At 34.1% G+C, this 17,813-nt stretch overlaps 1 protein-coding gene across 1 annotated transcript in view; it reads left to right on the forward strand.

Annotated features, from left to right (window-relative positions):
* Positions 1-360: 360 nt before the first annotated feature.
* Positions 361-17,813, forward strand: part of LOC113505417 — a 56,351-nt gene continuing 38,898 nt past the window's right edge. Inside the window, exon 1 of the mRNA XM_026888090.1 lies at positions 361-753. The gene's annotated coding sequence lies outside the window, so the exon portion shown is untranslated. The remainder of the gene's footprint in view (positions 754-17,813) is intronic.

The raw sequence follows: 17,813 nt of genomic DNA on the forward strand, positions 1-17,813 counted from the left end.
AATCAAATCAGTGAATGGCAATGGAAGAATAATCACTGCGCTGACTCAATGAATTCATTGGGATAGGGACGAGAAAAATTTGATTATGATGCTAAAATTCTTGGATTCCATAATCATACACAAAAGTGAAAAACGTGTAAGTTTAGAACTGTCTATATTATTTTTAATAGTCTGGAATTTCCCAAGGCTGAGTAATGGCCTCTCCACTCTTTTTCTTTTCGTCGACCGTGATTTGTAACCAGTTCGGTAAAAATAAAACCTTTTTGTAAAATACATAAATGTTGATAACGTTTTCAAAAATCCCTTAGAAATATAGAGTAATGCCTAAACGTCAACTTACTTAAAGCAATATATGCTATTTCCAAAAAAATACTTTGAAGTTCAACCTCCAAACACCTAAAGAAAACATTAACAGATCTAAGGTTAAATAAATCACAAGCAATCTGGAGTTAAATTCGAATCGCGATAACCTAATTTCCCTAATATTATCGCTCTAACTAAAGTTTATGTTAATTAACTGATCAGGGAGTCACTAATGTCCCTATAATGTAGGGGTTGATGGAACGTAACTTCACACCCTTTCGTATCTAGATTGTACTGGCGTCAGTCGTGGCTCAAGCGTTGTGGGGGTCGCACGTCCCGACCGATCGCCCGCCCTTCTCTCACACAACTTCGGGAGCGTGGCACTGTGAACCGTGGTACAACTTTCTGTGTATAAGTGTTAAAGGGGATTCTATAGACATTCCAATTAATGTAAGTAGCGTCATCCCTTTTTGTGACTCTATTTCAGCCGGTAATTATAAGTGGATGTATTTTTATGGAAGTTCAATTAAGACGGGAAAATTATGTTGCGGGTATTACAAGGCGAAATTTATTTGGAGGTTCGTTTAGCAGTTTTCGGGGAGTATTTATTTTTCCGTGATGTTAAGCGTTTTATCACGACCTATATTTTTACGTAATAGGATTGTGCCCGTAATCGTTGCTTAATCGATTTTCATTTCCTATCTACCTCTAATGGATCATACATTCTGGAGAATATTTTCATTATTGTCTTAAAGGCCGAGTACTAAAAATTTTGTTTAATAATAATTCTGCAGGAAACTTTAGTAGAAAACTGAATTCAGAAGGAGATGAATATAAAAAGCATATAATAAATTAGGTAACCGCATTCGCTTTACGTAGCCCATCAATAAAAGCGTTCATCCATAACTCAACGATAAAAAATATCATATTTTATTTACGCTCCGAATACCTGCTACGAATATGAATTTCGTGCCAATATTCAGCGAATCAGCTCGTTAATCCTTTTAAATTTGCAATTTATTGTTCATAATGCTATAGCTGTTTTCCTACCAAGAATTGAACAATTTAAGGCACAATAGGAAGTCTTCTAGAACCATTGTCAGATTGTCAGACCAAAGCGTTTCTAACAATCTTTAAAAGATCAGGTAATTCATAATTCAAACCAATAAAAATTCAACCCAAATATGTAATTGGAACATGTAGACCAATTTGCACAATGTTTGCTCGGAACACAAAATTATCTCCCGGATTCCGGAGAAAAAGGAAATTCAGGCTAACACCTTACATGAAAGAGAAATTGAGGAACTCATTAAGGTTACTGATGAGCTTGATACTAGGATACCTGTAGATACTAATCCAAATGTCAAATACAATGGGCTTGATAATAATAGGGATCCTATTCACCTGGGAAATGTAATAGACGTAACGAAGTAAAGCCATAGCAATAGAAACCTTATCGTTGCTATAAGCCTCGGTAATTCCGTAAATGAATAAAACGGAAGCTGTAAGGATAATCTTTATTTTCTTTTGTTTGGGTACTTAGTTAGAGAAGTTAAAGTTATGGAAGATGGTACCATCGTATTTTGGGAAAAAGCTACCACTACGTGAGACCAGTAACATTTTTACGCAGAAATTTATTTCTTAGTGCTGTAATTTTTGGGACTTGATATGTCAAATAGAAATTATATTTCAATCATATTTAGGGATAAAATAAGTCTGCAAGAAAGAATTCTTGGAGAAGTTATCCTTATGGCACAAGGAACAATTTACAGCAATAAAATTCAATGGTGACGCTATTGAGACCTGATGAAGGTTTTAGTGAGGTCTAACATGAGTTAAAATCCAATAGCAGTGGAAAGTGACTCCAAAATAGCTTGGACAACAAGTTCGTTGAAAAAAAAAAGAATAATTATTCTAATCAAATCTAAATTAATAATGTTAAGATTCAAAGAGCTGGAATACAATATTAAGCTTTGGCCGTCATTTTGTTCACGATTCTTTCGAAAAGGCCTCGTTTTTCTAGAACTTTTGATGGTTTTAGGTTGTTTTTTCATTTTTAAATCATTTAAATATTTTGTTACTTTTCAGTAAAATGGGCTTTGGGTTTCATTTGTATATTGTATTGGTGCAATACCAATCAATAAGTGTACGATGTGTACGTGAACACGGTTACCAAACATCTTTATTAATCTATTCACACATGAACGTTCCATTTTCAGAATTAATTAAATTTATATAACCTTTATACATTATTAAAGCAATGTTTCACAAATAGCTTTACTAATGAATTCATCAATTTACCCCCAAGAGCAATAACTGTTTTCTAACAACCTCTTTAGATATTGGATATGATGGATGACCCAGCCGACTGAAAATAAAGCTAAGTAAGTTGTTTTAATCTTTACAGACCAACCCTTGTTTGTAGGAGTTATTTCGTAATCAAAATTAGTTAGGGTGCGAAAGAGTAACTGTTAGATTAAAATCTCGTACGAATATATTTCCGAAGTATTTTTACCGAAAACGTTTTATTTAGTGTGGAGATTTTAAATATTAAACGCTATTTTTCTGCATAATTTGATGCTTCATACGAATAATTTTTAACGCTAGGTAAAGAGTGTGGAGAAGTTTGGTATCTATTTATAATTTGTTTTTTGTGATAGAGGCAATATCAGTGTTAACATCGATATGAGTATTAATTAATATTTAATTTATTAAAATATTTAAATGCATTTGCAGAGGAGCTCGTGGCTAAGCTATAACCGCATAAGTGATTCGATCACAGGTTAAGCTATGCTTGACGCGGTTGGTCCGTAGATGGGTGACCATCTTTGTCATAACGAGTTCCTCCGTGTTTCGGAAGGCACGTTAAATTGTGGGTCCCGGCTGTTATTCCTACATCTTTGACAATCGTTACAGGTAGTCAGAAGCTTGAAAAAGTCTGACAGCCAGTCTAACCAAGGGGTATCGTGTTGCCGAGGTAACTGGGTTGAGGAGGTCAGATAGGCAGTCGCTCCTTGTAAAACACTGGTACTTAGCTGAAACCGGTTGGACTGGTAGCCGACCCCAACATAGTTGGGAAAAAGGCTAGGCCAATGATGATTTAAATGCATTTGCGATGGGTAAAAATGGTAACGTTTAAGATTATTCCGAAGTCCGTATAAGTTACGTTATACGAGTACATTGTTCTTTGTGATAAGATAAAGAAGATATTGCGTTTTTCCTCTGATGTTAGAAAATGCTTAGATCAAATAAATCATATTGTTGCTTAATTTTATAAGTTTCTAAATACCTGAACAGTAATTACGTTTAATTTGACTTTCAAATCAAATGCGATTTCTATGACAGTTTCTTTAGTAGGTACTTCAATTTAATTGACGACCTCCGTGGTCGAGTGGCGTACGCACCGGTTTCAAGGTGTCGCTAGCTCTGAGGTCCCGGGTTCGATCCCCGGACGGGTCAATGTAAAAATTCACATTTCTACATTGTCTCGGGTCTGGGTGTTTGTGGTACCTTCGTTGTATCTGAATTCCATAACACAAGTGCTTTAGCAACTTACTTTGGGTTCAGAATAATGTATGTGATGTGATGTTGTGATGTGATGTGAATTAAGAAACTATGTAAATCACATCCAGTCAGGTACTGTTTTACTAAGTTAACTGACTTTGCCGGACTTTAACGAAGTTTATAGTTATTGTTATAAGCTTTTAATTTCATGTATAATACACATTTTGTTTTGTTTCGGAGAGGTTTGGTTTTGAGAATGGAAGCTGATAAAAACTATAAAGAAAAAAAGGTATGATTTTTTTTAAACTTTATTAGAAGTTTAGTGATTATAACAAAAGAGAAAATTAAAGGTTAACTTTCTTTGAACTTTTTGGGGTTCCGTATCAAAAGGATGAAATTCCCTATTTGTAAAGCACCGATGTCTACGCGTTTATCCGCTACCAGGCTGTATCGCATGATAGCTTGGCAGTTTTTCTTTTTTTACAAATTTCTTGTTGTTGTGACAACTGGTAAGGAAAAAGAAACATTGAGGTTAAGAGACTGTTTCTACTGTCATTAATTTGATGGGTTCCGAATTTATTATTGTAGTTTCGTTTTATAGATGATTATAAGAAGTCGCAATACTAATTACAGAATTAGAATTTAACTAGAGTGGTTCAGTAGTTCCTCTTAATCGCACTCGCGATTGACCAGTTTTTTTAAGTGCTTTATCTTCCGAGATTTCAGCTGTTGCAATGAAAGAATAAGTATAAGAAAAATACTCTATAAAAAATGTTCAAATAGAAAAATATTTTTTTTTTTTATCAAAAAATATTTTTTTAGCTATTTGTAGTGATACCGCTGTTTTATGCATTAAATATCAAAGTTTATAGGAGAGCAGGAATATATAGAACGTGGAATATAACTTCGGTTTTGTAATACGGGTCGGGTCTTATAATTCTAGGAAACACACAATTACAAGTTCATATTACCTCGTGTTACGAGGTAGGTACGTTTTGAATTATGAATATAAATATATTCGTTTGTTATTGAATTACGTTCGCGTTCCAGTGTTTTTTTAGAAATGCTCACCTTGACGAATTAAATCATTGTGTCGTGTGGAGATTTAGAAACATTTAAGTCACAAAGAGACCCAGAATCAGGACAAATATTTGAAATTCGGAATACGACACTTCTCGACAAAGCACCGATCGTATTGTTATATTGTCGTTATGACAAAAAGTAATTCGAAATAACCAGGTTAAGCAAAGCGAGCGCGGTCAGAAATTTGATGGGTGAACATTATTTTCGAATTCGTTCTTCTTCAAGTCTATTTTTATAAAACCTTCGGTGACACGAGTTTCCAACGTACTTGACCGGCTTTTAATTTACTTAAGCTTAAAATAGTCCAACCTACGCAAAATTTCCTAAAGCATTAAATACAACAAGTATTTGCAGTATATTTTTACGATTCAGGTCATCTCTGATAATTCTTTATAAGTCATTAAAGTGAAATTACCTTAGGTTGTAAAAGTTACTGTTTATTTTGCTAACAAAACACAATAGAAAATAAAATGGGCTTTATGCCATGCAAATTTTTACGTTAGCCTTTTGAATTTTTTGGATACCTACTGGCGGCAAGCTATAAAAACATTTGCTAGGTTAAGTCTATGACTTTGCTCGTTGATAACACATAATCATCGTAATGAAATTTGAATTACCTAATGCTGGGCCTCACTCAGTTTATTTTTGCCATTTTCTTCTCTTATTTCTTATGTTTGTCTCCCAATCTCATCATCATCGGCTTAATTAGACATTATTTTAATAAAAAGCATATCAAATAAAATAACTCAACCATAAGGCAACGTTTTTACTGAACGCATCGGGCCTTACGTCTAGAGACGCTTAGAGCTTTGAGAGTCACGTGATGACTCCCAGTCATTGTAAGCGCGGCCCTGCACACTTTGAAGGATGGGTAGTCTAACCAGGAATAGGCTCATACTGACAGCACACCCGCGTTCTACGCGCGCCTCAAAGAGGTGTCAGCAAGCTCAGGGTTCAGTGGGCTTATGTTGATGAGGGCTGATGCCTTCCGGATCATCAGGAGTCCGTTTATTTTGTCCGAAAGCTTTACCCCGGTACACAAAGGTCAAAAGAAGAATCATTCTGTTTAGGCAGAAAAGTCTAGTATTCCCCTCCGCTCAACCCAAAGCGGGAGAGTCATTTGATGATTTCCTATTCAGAAAATAGGCTGTTTTCACAAGGAAAGCACAGAGTGATGTTCTTTAAGAAAAAATAGAAAAACAACAAGATTTATAGAAGTTTTAGGACGCTAATAAATAAAGCAATTCATAAGAGAAAAAAATCTATAGGTAATAATATATTAGGTCTATACACAAAACATAAGAAAAATTAACTTTCTAAACAAAATTAAACTTACGGCGATTCAAAAAGAATTGAAAAATGAAACAAATGAAGGAGAATCGATTACTTTCAAACGTTTTCCGTCTTGAACGACTATGAATAGTCATCACATTACATATTTAAATGATTTTCTGACGCAATTTCTAAAACGGGAACCTATTAGTTGCCACTATCATTTACTTTTATATTAAACTTTGAGCTTTTTTTAAAATTTAACTTCTTATTGACGTTCTCTTATATTTAAGTACAATAGCAGTTTCTTTTTCATATATTAGCAGCAGATTCTTATAAAAGTTTGAAAGAGACAGAAAAATAGCTATAATAATAGACCTTAATTAAGATCCTCGGAGTGACTATGTACACAGTATTATTCCTTATCTAAAATTTATGGATTTAAATTACTTCTAACTAAACTGTTCTAATACTTGATAATTTTCTGTAGATCCATTTGCTAGTCGGCAATATTAATAGGTAAAGGAAAAATATTACTTGAAATGAACGAAAATTACGGCTCATGAAAATTAGGAATCCACATTGACCTTAAAAGGTGGCAGGTGGGAACCACTGACCTCGAAGTATTTAGCCACGTTATTCATATTAGACCTCTGGGTTCTGTAATGTTTTTACTAAAACCAAGCGAATTTGTATATCCGCATTGGGGTTTCAACCGTAGGATTAAATGAAAATGTATAAATAGAGGCTCAAGGTACCTACTAAAGGTAATGATAGCATCGAATGAAATTATACTTCGTTCTTTGACTGTTTCAAAAGTACATTCAGTTGGATATTAATGGGAGTATTTTGAAGACATGCGATTAGCTCATCATAGTATGTTGCTGTGGTATCAATGATGATTAGATTTAGCTTTTGTTTTCAATAGCCTAATGTGATTTGTAGATGCTTTTTATTACAATACAGCAAATGGTCGTTGAGAACACACGTAGTTTTGCTCGAAGAAGGTTACATACGACTTCCTAATGCCGAACACTTGCTAGTTTGTATTATTAATTGTTCTTAGTATTTATAAAAAAAGGATTTAAAATCGATAGAAAGATAAGTGCTGATAGAAATAGAATCATGTTTCTCTTAATGAAAAAATCGAAAATATTCCGTAAACTGACTCAATTAATACCTAAATGTTCTTCTTTAAAGGGCAAGGCACTATGAACGAACGTTTCTAGAATTATGAAATAATTATACTATTAACTGGAACTAAGACTCAAAAACAGAATTTATCAAGTCGAGACGTCTGATAACTAAAACCTTGAATTTCTATAAAGTAGATTCAGAAATTAATAAATCAAATAATAATCTTCATTGTTTTCCGAACAAAGCTACTTTGCTTTCATTTGGTTACAACTTGTAGACTTAATCGAAAATTTGCCGTAACAATTGAGATTTTGACACTGAATATTATAACCGACTAGCTGTTGCCCGCGACTTCGTCCCCGTGGGTAGAAGAGATAAGTTATGATTTATACCTGCCCTGTTTTTTTTCACATTTTCCATTGTATCTTCGCTCTTATTAGTAGCAGCGTCATGTTTTAAAGCCTTCCTCGATAAATGGTCTATCCGACACAAAAAGAATTTTTCGATTTCGACCAGTAGTTCCTGAGATTAGCTCGTTCAAACAAACAAACTCTTCAGCTTTATATATTACTATAGATATAGATATAGATTATTTTTCTATTAGATTATAGATTTTTTTTAAGTCGTATCAAAATGTAACAAACTAACCAGGTTGATTTAAAGTATTCTATTCTTTAAATGAACTTGATATTAGATTAGAGAGGTAGAGATTGATAACGTCACTATATGGTAGAAGTCGTAGCAAGGAATGACGTCACGCAAGACTTTCTCGAGCACAAAATAAAAGCTTTCGATATTATCGATTTAGGCATAGGAATAGGGTAATTGACCTATGTGGTTATTGCTTTTGTTTTTTATTGTTGAATAACTGACAAATATATGAAAAAAATCAATAACAGCTAGGAATTGTCACTTGATTGTTTTGTAATTCGTTTTCTAAAACATCTTTTGTCGACTATGTAGACATAATATACGATTATTGATTTTCATAATAATATGACCTACCAATATAAATCATGACGAAATGCATCTGTTCACACTGCTTCTAACTAAGTTGTTATGTATATAAAATGTAGTGCCAAAGAGACCAATGTTCACTTTACTTTTGATTTAAAGCTGCACTCCATCCACCCGCGCACTCAGAGATTTCAACAGTCGGCCGTATATAGTAAACTGGAAGAAAACAGTTATAGAAATGAACACAACACAAATATTCTTCGTGTTTATTACACAATCATATTATTTTATTACTAGATGTTGCCCGCAACTTCGCCCCGTGGGTAGAAGATATGTTATGATTTAGGTATACCTGCCCGGTTTTTTTCACATTTTCCATTGTATCTTAGCTCCTATTAGTCGCAGCGTGATGGTTTATAGCCTCAAGCCTTCTTCGATGAATGGTTTATTCAACACAAAATTTTTCAATTTGGACCAATAGTTCCTGAGATTAGCGCGTTCAAACAAACAAACTCTTCAGCTTTATATATTAGTATAGATATAGATGATAATGTAGGTATACATATATACATATTACTGAGACGTATGTAGAAATCGGTTTCGCAAATTAAGCTCTATCAAAACATTTGAACACATTACGAACATTTAAATTATTTATTGGAATTGTTTCTGAAAGGCGTTTCCTTGAATTCACTTTGTAAAGATGATACAAATTGTTTTATTAAATTCCTTTGAGCAGCTTGTATTTGGCTGCGAATGTTTTCTTTTCTTCGTCTGTTATTACAAAATTATATTCTGCGTGACATTCGTTATATTTTAATACAAAAAATATTGTAACCATAAGGTGTTTCCTATATAAAATGGCTTCTATGTCTTCTAAGAATTTATAACCTTAAAATGTTGATTGATGTTTTCAAGTTGATATTGACTGGGTCTGAAAACTCGTATGGTTCACTCCTTAACTATAATTTGCTTTACTTAGGTAAGTATATTTTACTATTAAAAATATTTTTTTGGATGCATGTCCGTGAATTACTCGGATGTATCATATAAACACCGATAGCCAGACTGTTGAAATTTTTTTTAGGACATCTATAACTATTTCAACAAATACCAAAAGAAAAGATCGAAGTTAAGCAAGTTGGCTATTAGGTGCTAAATTAATTTGTGAGTACCGCACCTCAAATTTATTTATTACGACTCAGCGTCGAGATTCCAACTTGAATTGGAGTGGTTCTTTTTCTAGTTTACCTGGCGGACAGCAAAAGTCTTAATTCTCATTATATTGAATAGCCGTAAACAATAAGAAAAACAAACATAAACGAAGCACACAATACAATTTCTTTACCACACGTGTCTCAAGAATCCTAAACTTACTCCACAAGCCTCCCAATTACCCCAACATCAACCACACTCAATTCATAATTGATTCCAAAGTATACATATTAAAGTCGTTTATTCATAGACTCGGTACTGAACCTCAAGCATTGTTCCTTCTGATTCCGTTCCTCTGGAACAATAGTTCGCTTTTCGTATAACAAATTGGTCTGCTGAATGGTGAGCATAATAACTTTCATTGGTTATGTTAACCGTCCTTTATTGTTGCTACAACGTCTAATTCATTAATCTGTCTCGGGATGGCTTCAGACTGTTGTTAGATTATTTTCGGGATGTTTTTTCGTTTGATTAATTGATTTGTCTTTTGTTTTGTTTTTGTATGTTTGACCTGAACAATGTCACATTGTTAATAGATACTTTTTTCTATTAGGGGTGTGTGTTAAGGGAAAGCTCTGCTTTTAGGAACCAACGCTAAAAAGAACCGACCTCTACGCGAATTCCTATTGTCAATTGGAAAAGATATTGAACTGTGTTATCAGAATAAAACTGATTTGATTGATTGCAAATTGGACTTGCAATGCGAGTCCGCGAGTCCGATGAAACAAGCTAAGGAAAAACGGAAAAAAATGGATAATTGGGATATTTGATTTAGATTTAATTTTGTATTAAAAGAAAAGTATGATGATTCAAATGCTATCTATTTTTCTTTGCAGCTTCATGTGATACGAGTTTTTAATTATATGTGTTTGTATTGAATTTCTTAAGTTACACATATTGTGTCGGTCACTGTGACTATAGATAAAAAGCCCTTTCATAAAACTGTGATGAATATTCTTAACATTGTTGCCAGCTCTACGCTTGTGTGTGCTTGCAATTTGGCGACGGTATTTTCTTTCTCTTCACACAAGCTTCATTTTCCAACCAGTTACGTGCTACATAATTTCAGTTTCTAAGGCAGCACACGTTCATAGCTCCGTTCATACGTGGCTTAAGGCAAACCAAAACGACTTCGAGCGTTTTACGAGCATTTAAAACACCCGAATCAAGATATAAACAAAAATACCGAGTGATGTGCTCAGGAATTCTTATCTACAAACTGATTACTGCGTTCGCGAACACAGCGAAGTTTTAGTGGCCCGAACCGTAATACACCAAGTTAGCAGAAAGGGTTTTATGATTTTTTTATTGCAGCACCTTTTCCATCAAAACTTTATATAAGTTGAGTAAAACAGATCTGGTGAACGTAGCGTAATAACTGTAATATTGAAAGTTCGCTTTGGTGTGAGGGTCGGTCGCTAATGCCGCACACTCACGACTTTTTGTCGTTATGTCGTTTGGGGGAAATATTACGTTTTATGGAGTGCTCATTTAAACTTGTTATAATGGGATGGAAAATAAGTTTTGTGGTCATGAGCATTTTTCACTTTTGTAAGTATTATTGTATGGCATCATTTAACTGTCACGGTGACTCATGTTGCAGAGCTTTATTAGGCAAAGTGAATAGCACGACTAAAATACTTTTAAAATGATTGTTTTAGGGTTATGTAACCAAAGGGTAAGAACCCGTCCGTCTGTTAATCAGCCTACTGGTGTATCTCATGAACCGTGATGATCACATATATAATTACATAAGCACTTATTACCTCATTAGTATAAAATTCTAATAAGAACTTAACAATAAAACACAATAAATTAAATATAAAGACAAGAAATAAAATCCTCACAAACTAATTTGCACTAAAACAATACTGTTAACATTAACACAAAGAAGATCTCGATTCGAAGCCTCGACGCCAACGATAGCCAGGTCAATGACGCCCAATGTCAAATTACAAATGTAAAATAAAGCGAACAATCGGCAAACCGTAAACACTTTATTATACAGAAAACTGAAGCTCCTTTTGTCTACAAAAGCGTCATTTGCAAAACAAAACTGATTCGGAGGTCGTATTGTGATCAAAAACGTTTATACGTGTGCCATTGTAAAAGTTGGGCATATTTGATAATAATTGAAAAAGTTATTGAATGCCTCCAAAGGCTTTTAGAATTATATTTATTATGGACTTTGTGTAATAAATTACAATTTTACAGCGTATTGTGAATAGCTCGCTTTGATAACTGTTTTCCGATGTTCAGGTATCCGAAAGGAATTTTAATTTTGCCGTTCTCTGGGAATGTATCTGCAATGTTTTGTTTCAGCAATTTGTTTGCTCAACAGAAAGAATTCGATTTGGAAATAATGAAAACAGAACTTCTTTATAAATACGATTCAACTGTCTGTTGGACATCACTTTAGCGGGTTTTGTACATAGTAGTCATAGTGGTATGACCGATAGACTGAAAATTAGAGTTTGCAGGTACAAATCCCGACAAAATTTTCCTCCCTTTTTTCTCGAATTAATGGATTTATTAATAAGTAATAAATAATTGCAAACAAAAACGGTTAACAACAAGCGCAACGTTCTTTTACAAATGTAAAAAAGACAAATGACAGATGATACCTGTCAAAAAATATAATAAATGATACAAAACCAGCCAACACAACTCAGAGAATCAAATTCCACAGAATAATTTAATCAGAATCAATAAAATCATTTCAAATACAAATACAGCAACATTTGTATCACAATATCTATACAACATTCAATACAGAACCAAATATCAATGATACAGATATAGATTTGTAACCAACACTGCCCCATATAACGGGCTTACGCAGAATGTTCTAGACCAACCAGCATAGAATCCAATAGAATTTGGTTACACGTACCGATCCATTCAAAGCATTCATTGTATGAACTGTGACATGGTAATGAACTATCAAACTGAGCTTGAATAGACAATGAAGGAAATTGTTAATTGGATTATAAGGAATTTAGTTTTGTGTCGTTTCTTAACGCGGTATTTCCTGATTTTTTTTGAAACTACATCAAATTATTCAAGCTAACTAAATTTGTTCTATGTCCATATTTAGAGAGTTGTTTAAAACTACACACTCGGCCGAAGTTTGGTTGGGACTAAAAATCCATTCATCCCTTTAAGAGCTACAATGCTACAGATGGACACACATAGAAAACTTAAACTTCAATCTTTTAGCAAACCTTTGTTGTCCCCGATACGGTTTACTAACAATGTTTAGAACTTTGATCTAACCCTCTGGTCATAATTTGTGTTAAATTTTCATGCTTTTGCGCCTGCCGACAATGGTAGAAAATTCACCCATGGAAAACAATTATTATTAATAGTAATATAAGCCATTTTTTATCCCCGTATACCATACGCAGGATGACGCTACTTAAGCGACGCCACGGGCCGATGCTAGTATGTAATATTTAAATAACATTACATTACTTATCTACCAATCTATAGGAACACCGAATGGCCGGTCTTTCAAATAAAAACCAACAAAACACCATTAAAATAAAAATGCTATTGATTTTGTAATTAGCCAAAAAGGTCCGTTATTTGTTAGTCATTATTCCCTGCAATTAAACCTTATTTAGTATCTATAAAGGTAAATAAAGCACGTTCAAAAGTACTTAAAAGCATAAAAGTTGATAATTATCAAAATAATGTTAATTTTGTTTCGGGGCTACCAAAGTTATGAATATAGGGACATTGGCTTCCATTATATTTAATATACAATTTATTGGACATAATTAGAAAAGTTGTTTTTGAATTGTTTTTGTTTGTGATTTTTATAAACCCTAATGGTGACCTTCAATGTAACGACACACCTTGGAGTAAAATTACGTATTTTGCAATAGCCAAATCAGACCACACGACAACCAGAACTTTTCAATGACTGTTGTTAAATTGCTCATTATAATATGTTTCACAAAGGTATTATGCAAATATACAACAGTAATGTGTTTACATTACTGTTGTATATTAATACTACTATTTGTTATCGAAATCATCAAATACCGCTTTAGGTTGAGCGGAAGAAAGTGTCAGACTTTTACAAACTAAAACCCACCCATGTACTTTCCATTGCCCTTTGTGCCGAAGCCGTGGCAATCCATTCGGACAATCCCGCTGGCTGGTTTTTTTTTATGCCTGCTACCTCAGAACTTCGGACTGGATGGATTGAAATTGTTGATAATTATTTCATTTAGCGTGAGATAGCTTTAAGTAGTATTTATTTACAGTCGGCTGTATGTCTTTGTTCTTACAAAATATGAATAGTGACGTCACATAAATTAAAACGTAAATAAAACTCTGCACAGCCATGCAGATCTAACTAGTATACATATTATGTCAGCAATCTGTTCGCAAAACACCCGTTGAAACAAACGCGTTTTTTTCTAAATAAACGTTTTATAGCCAGTACTTTACGCATTTATCTTTTTTATTTACATTCCATAGCACTAAGTTGAAATATTTCAACGTAGTTTTAGCAATCACAAATATTCATGCGTGCACTCGAATAAAAACTGACATAAACGGATAAAATATTCGAATAAAATGCAAAACGAGTTCTCATATTCCTAGAAACGTTTATTTGTTTTATGATTTAGTGCTATACCTTTTATTAGAGTGATTTTTTTTAGGTTTTATGTACGTTGGCGACCTTATGAAGCCTTTTTAAGCTAACATTATTCTTTTCGTATTATTTATGTGATGATTGTAGTAATACTTTTACTCTCATTAATTTTGTTTGAAAGTTATACTAAGGACTTTAACATGACTGCTCGGTAATGTCACTTTTTAAACTTCAAGAGTGGTGTTTTCAATTGTTGAATGCGCCTTTGTGCCTACTCACATCATTAATTATAAATGATACGCAAGAAAACTCTTTATAAAACAATCTTAAACGACCTCCTCGCCCTATTTTGTACCTCGATAACGACATCACGTAATTAAAAGCAACTGAATGTAATTTTCAAAATAAGACTTATTTTCATCTCACAAACGCCAACCTAATCAATATTCATTATTACAGTTATAAACGCTTTATTTAACATGCGCAATAATTCACCGTTTATATTCATAAATTACAGCGTTAACGTAAGAAAACAAGGTCGATTGTAAAATAAATAATAATTTAGATGCGCAACGGAAATCTGAGTGCGGTCAAGTTCGGGCTCGGGCCTAAACCCCTCCAATTACGAAGGCGGTTTAAGGGATTGTTCCGCATTGAGAATTCTGAATTGTATTCAACTAAAGTAAACAATTCTAAAAACTAATTCTGTTTTATTTTAATATGGAATTTGTGGCTCTTGAGTTATTACGTTGGAAGCATAGATTATAATGGACATAATTTTTAATTTAATGAGCAAGTTCAGCATAAAATTGTTTTGAAAAAGCTTTACTTTCGTACCTTTTTAATCTCTAAGTTTATTTAAATTATTCCCCCAAGAGACGATCTCTCCGAAAGTCGATATTGGATAGCACCCTGATTCTAGCACCCTTCACCAATTTCCAAGTGCTATAGGTGTGAAGAAGAAACGGCGCATTAAACTCCACAACATAGGTGGTTTTCGTTTCATAACATGCAATAGATAAAAAAGAATACAATTATTAACGAGACAAGTGTCTGAGGTCACAAGGAGAAAACACTAGGAGATTATAAGCTACAAAGAAGTTTCAAAGACTGAAAATCTTCTGAACAAGGATATTCCTGAAAGCAAAACGACTAAATAAAAATCTAAAAAAATAGCAATCATAGAATTTGTCGACTGTTGTTTTTGATATCTTTTCCAAAATTCTGCCCCAGAAAAAACGAATTTCGAAAACATTAATACCCGGCAAAAATTCTTAAAGCAGGTTACATTACAAGTTTAAAACAACTCCCAAAACGCAATGCCACTCTAAGAAAATTACCTCAAGTACCAGGGGACCGCGAACTTTACGTTGAAATCTTCACTCCATTAGGCAACAGAAACTTTCGGAAACGATGATTATCTATCGATTTAAGATATCGTGTCCCTAACAGACATATAATAGACCATGATCACTTATTCACGATAGAATAGACGTAGGTTAGGCAATTAATGCGATAACCGAACACTTGAATGGACATCTATTAATCCAGGTAGGTTGGACGGACGATTGATGACGCATGTCTAGTGGGGGTATGTGTATAGTTCGAATGTAATTTAGGGTTGTTATAGAAAATAAATTATTTATTTTTTTATTTAAATCTTCGTTTAGGTTGGAATCAAACGAAATTGAACTCGAAGGTGTTTTCTTGTGGAACTCCTGTTACTACGTTCCAGCTCCAGTAACTAAAAATTGTACTATTGGATACCGGGCCAAAAAACACATTCGACTCTCAAAATAGAGGATATTATAATGCTTCGGAAAAAAGTAGTGGAGCTCCTAACAAGCTATCAAGTGTTTATATTTTTTTTATATGAATGGAACGTCAAGCAATTTCATCTTCCAAAGTTTTGCCAATCCCTCGCTTTCAAATTATTCTGGTGAGATGACCACTAATCACAAATTTTAATGTACAAGGTGAAATGGAAAGCAGGAAACGAAGGAAGGAAACTTCAGCTCTTACGATACATACAACTAATTTATTTATTTATTTATGTTAAAACGATAGATAGACCAGTTACATTAACATAGACGTGACATTTCAAATAGGAAAAAAAAACATAATATAATATAAACATACTATCCCTACTAATATTATAAATGCGAAAGTAACTCTGTCTGTCTGTTACGCTTTCACGTCTAAACCACTGAACTGATTTTAATGAAATTTGTTACAGAGATAGAGTTGACCTTGAGAAAGAACATAGGAGTTTTTATCCCGGACTTTTGAAGAGTCCTCTTGGAAACGCGATACAACCGACCTCGACGCGGGCGAAGCCGCGGGCGAAATGCTAGTTAATAATAAAACAAAATAATAAATCGAAACTAAAAAAGTACTAGACATGCCTCCTCAGCCAATCCCACAAATGAACCACCAACTACACAAGCAAGGAAGATAATTCTAAAACCAAAAACATAAATTCCTCGCAGCTACATACATTGTACAGTGTTGGTAACACTCCGAGAACTGACAGGAACAACGCCACCTGCCGCATATACATTAACATATTCTAAAGACTTAGCAGTTGTGTTCTAACTTAAGCTTTATTCAAGAGTTAGGAGATGCGAAGAATAATAGTAATGTCCTCTCGCTAAGAACTTGTAAGAGAATTGTTTGTGATAAAAGGAATGATGAGCATTTAAAAAAAAAGAATCCTCAGTGTCGCGTGTCCAACTCACGCCTAACCATTTTTTAGTGTAGTGGTAACAGCCATTCCACGCCATTTGATCGAAACCAATTGAATGAAATCTCAATTTACAATTTTTTACACTAACTTTGTTAAGCAAGATTCATTATCAAATGATGCAATGGTTTGAACCCAACTGGAGTCCTTAATCAAGAGTTGACGCGAAGGGTCAGCTCCGTGCAGGATCCAGTTGGGTTCAAAACTTGTCAGGCAAACCCGATATATGTATACGTGTGAGTAAACTTTTGCATTATTTAACACTGAATCATCTTAATCAATGTTTCTTGCATTTTATTGGTGTTTTCCCTGTAGTGGTACCTGCCATTTACGCTCGTGGCTAAGCTATAACCGCATAAGTGATTCGATCACAGGTTAAGCTATGCTTGACGCGGTTGGGCCGTGGATGGGTGACCATCTTTGTCATAACGAGTTCCTCCGTGTTTCGGAAGGCACGTTAAATTGCGAGTCCCGGCTGTTATTCCTTCATCTTTGACAGTCGTTACAGATAGTCAGCAGCTGAAAAAGTCTGACAGCCAGTCTAACCAAGGGGTATCGTGTTGCCCAGGTAACTGGGTTGAGGAGGTCAGATACTCAGTCGCTCCTTGTAAAACACTGGTACTTAGTTGAAACCGGTTGGACTGGTAGCCGACCCCAACATAGTTGGGAAAAGGCTAGGCCGATGATGACCTAATTTTAAATAACAATCTTAGAATTTGGATAATATATTTAATTTAACAAGAAGAAGCTCAACTAGAGAACACAAAACATAATCCAGTATCAGAGCCATAAGGTCAATCGTAAGCCCCTCGTTATTACTAGGTGTCATCGTTAATTTTAATCTTGTCTAGATATGTCTAGGCGTCTAGATTACTCCCGTGTAATCTTCGTAACGAGAAAGTTAATAATGTGAACAAGAGATTTTAAATACGTATCATAAAATGTAATTTCGGTCTAATAGCAAAACATTCATTATGACCTACTAGAGAG

This window comes from Trichoplusia ni, chromosome 25 (assembly GCF_003590095.1).
Source record: "Trichoplusia ni isolate ovarian cell line Hi5 chromosome 25, tn1, whole genome shotgun sequence".
Classification (NCBI taxonomy): Eukaryota; Metazoa; Arthropoda; class Insecta; order Lepidoptera; family Noctuidae; genus Trichoplusia; species Trichoplusia ni.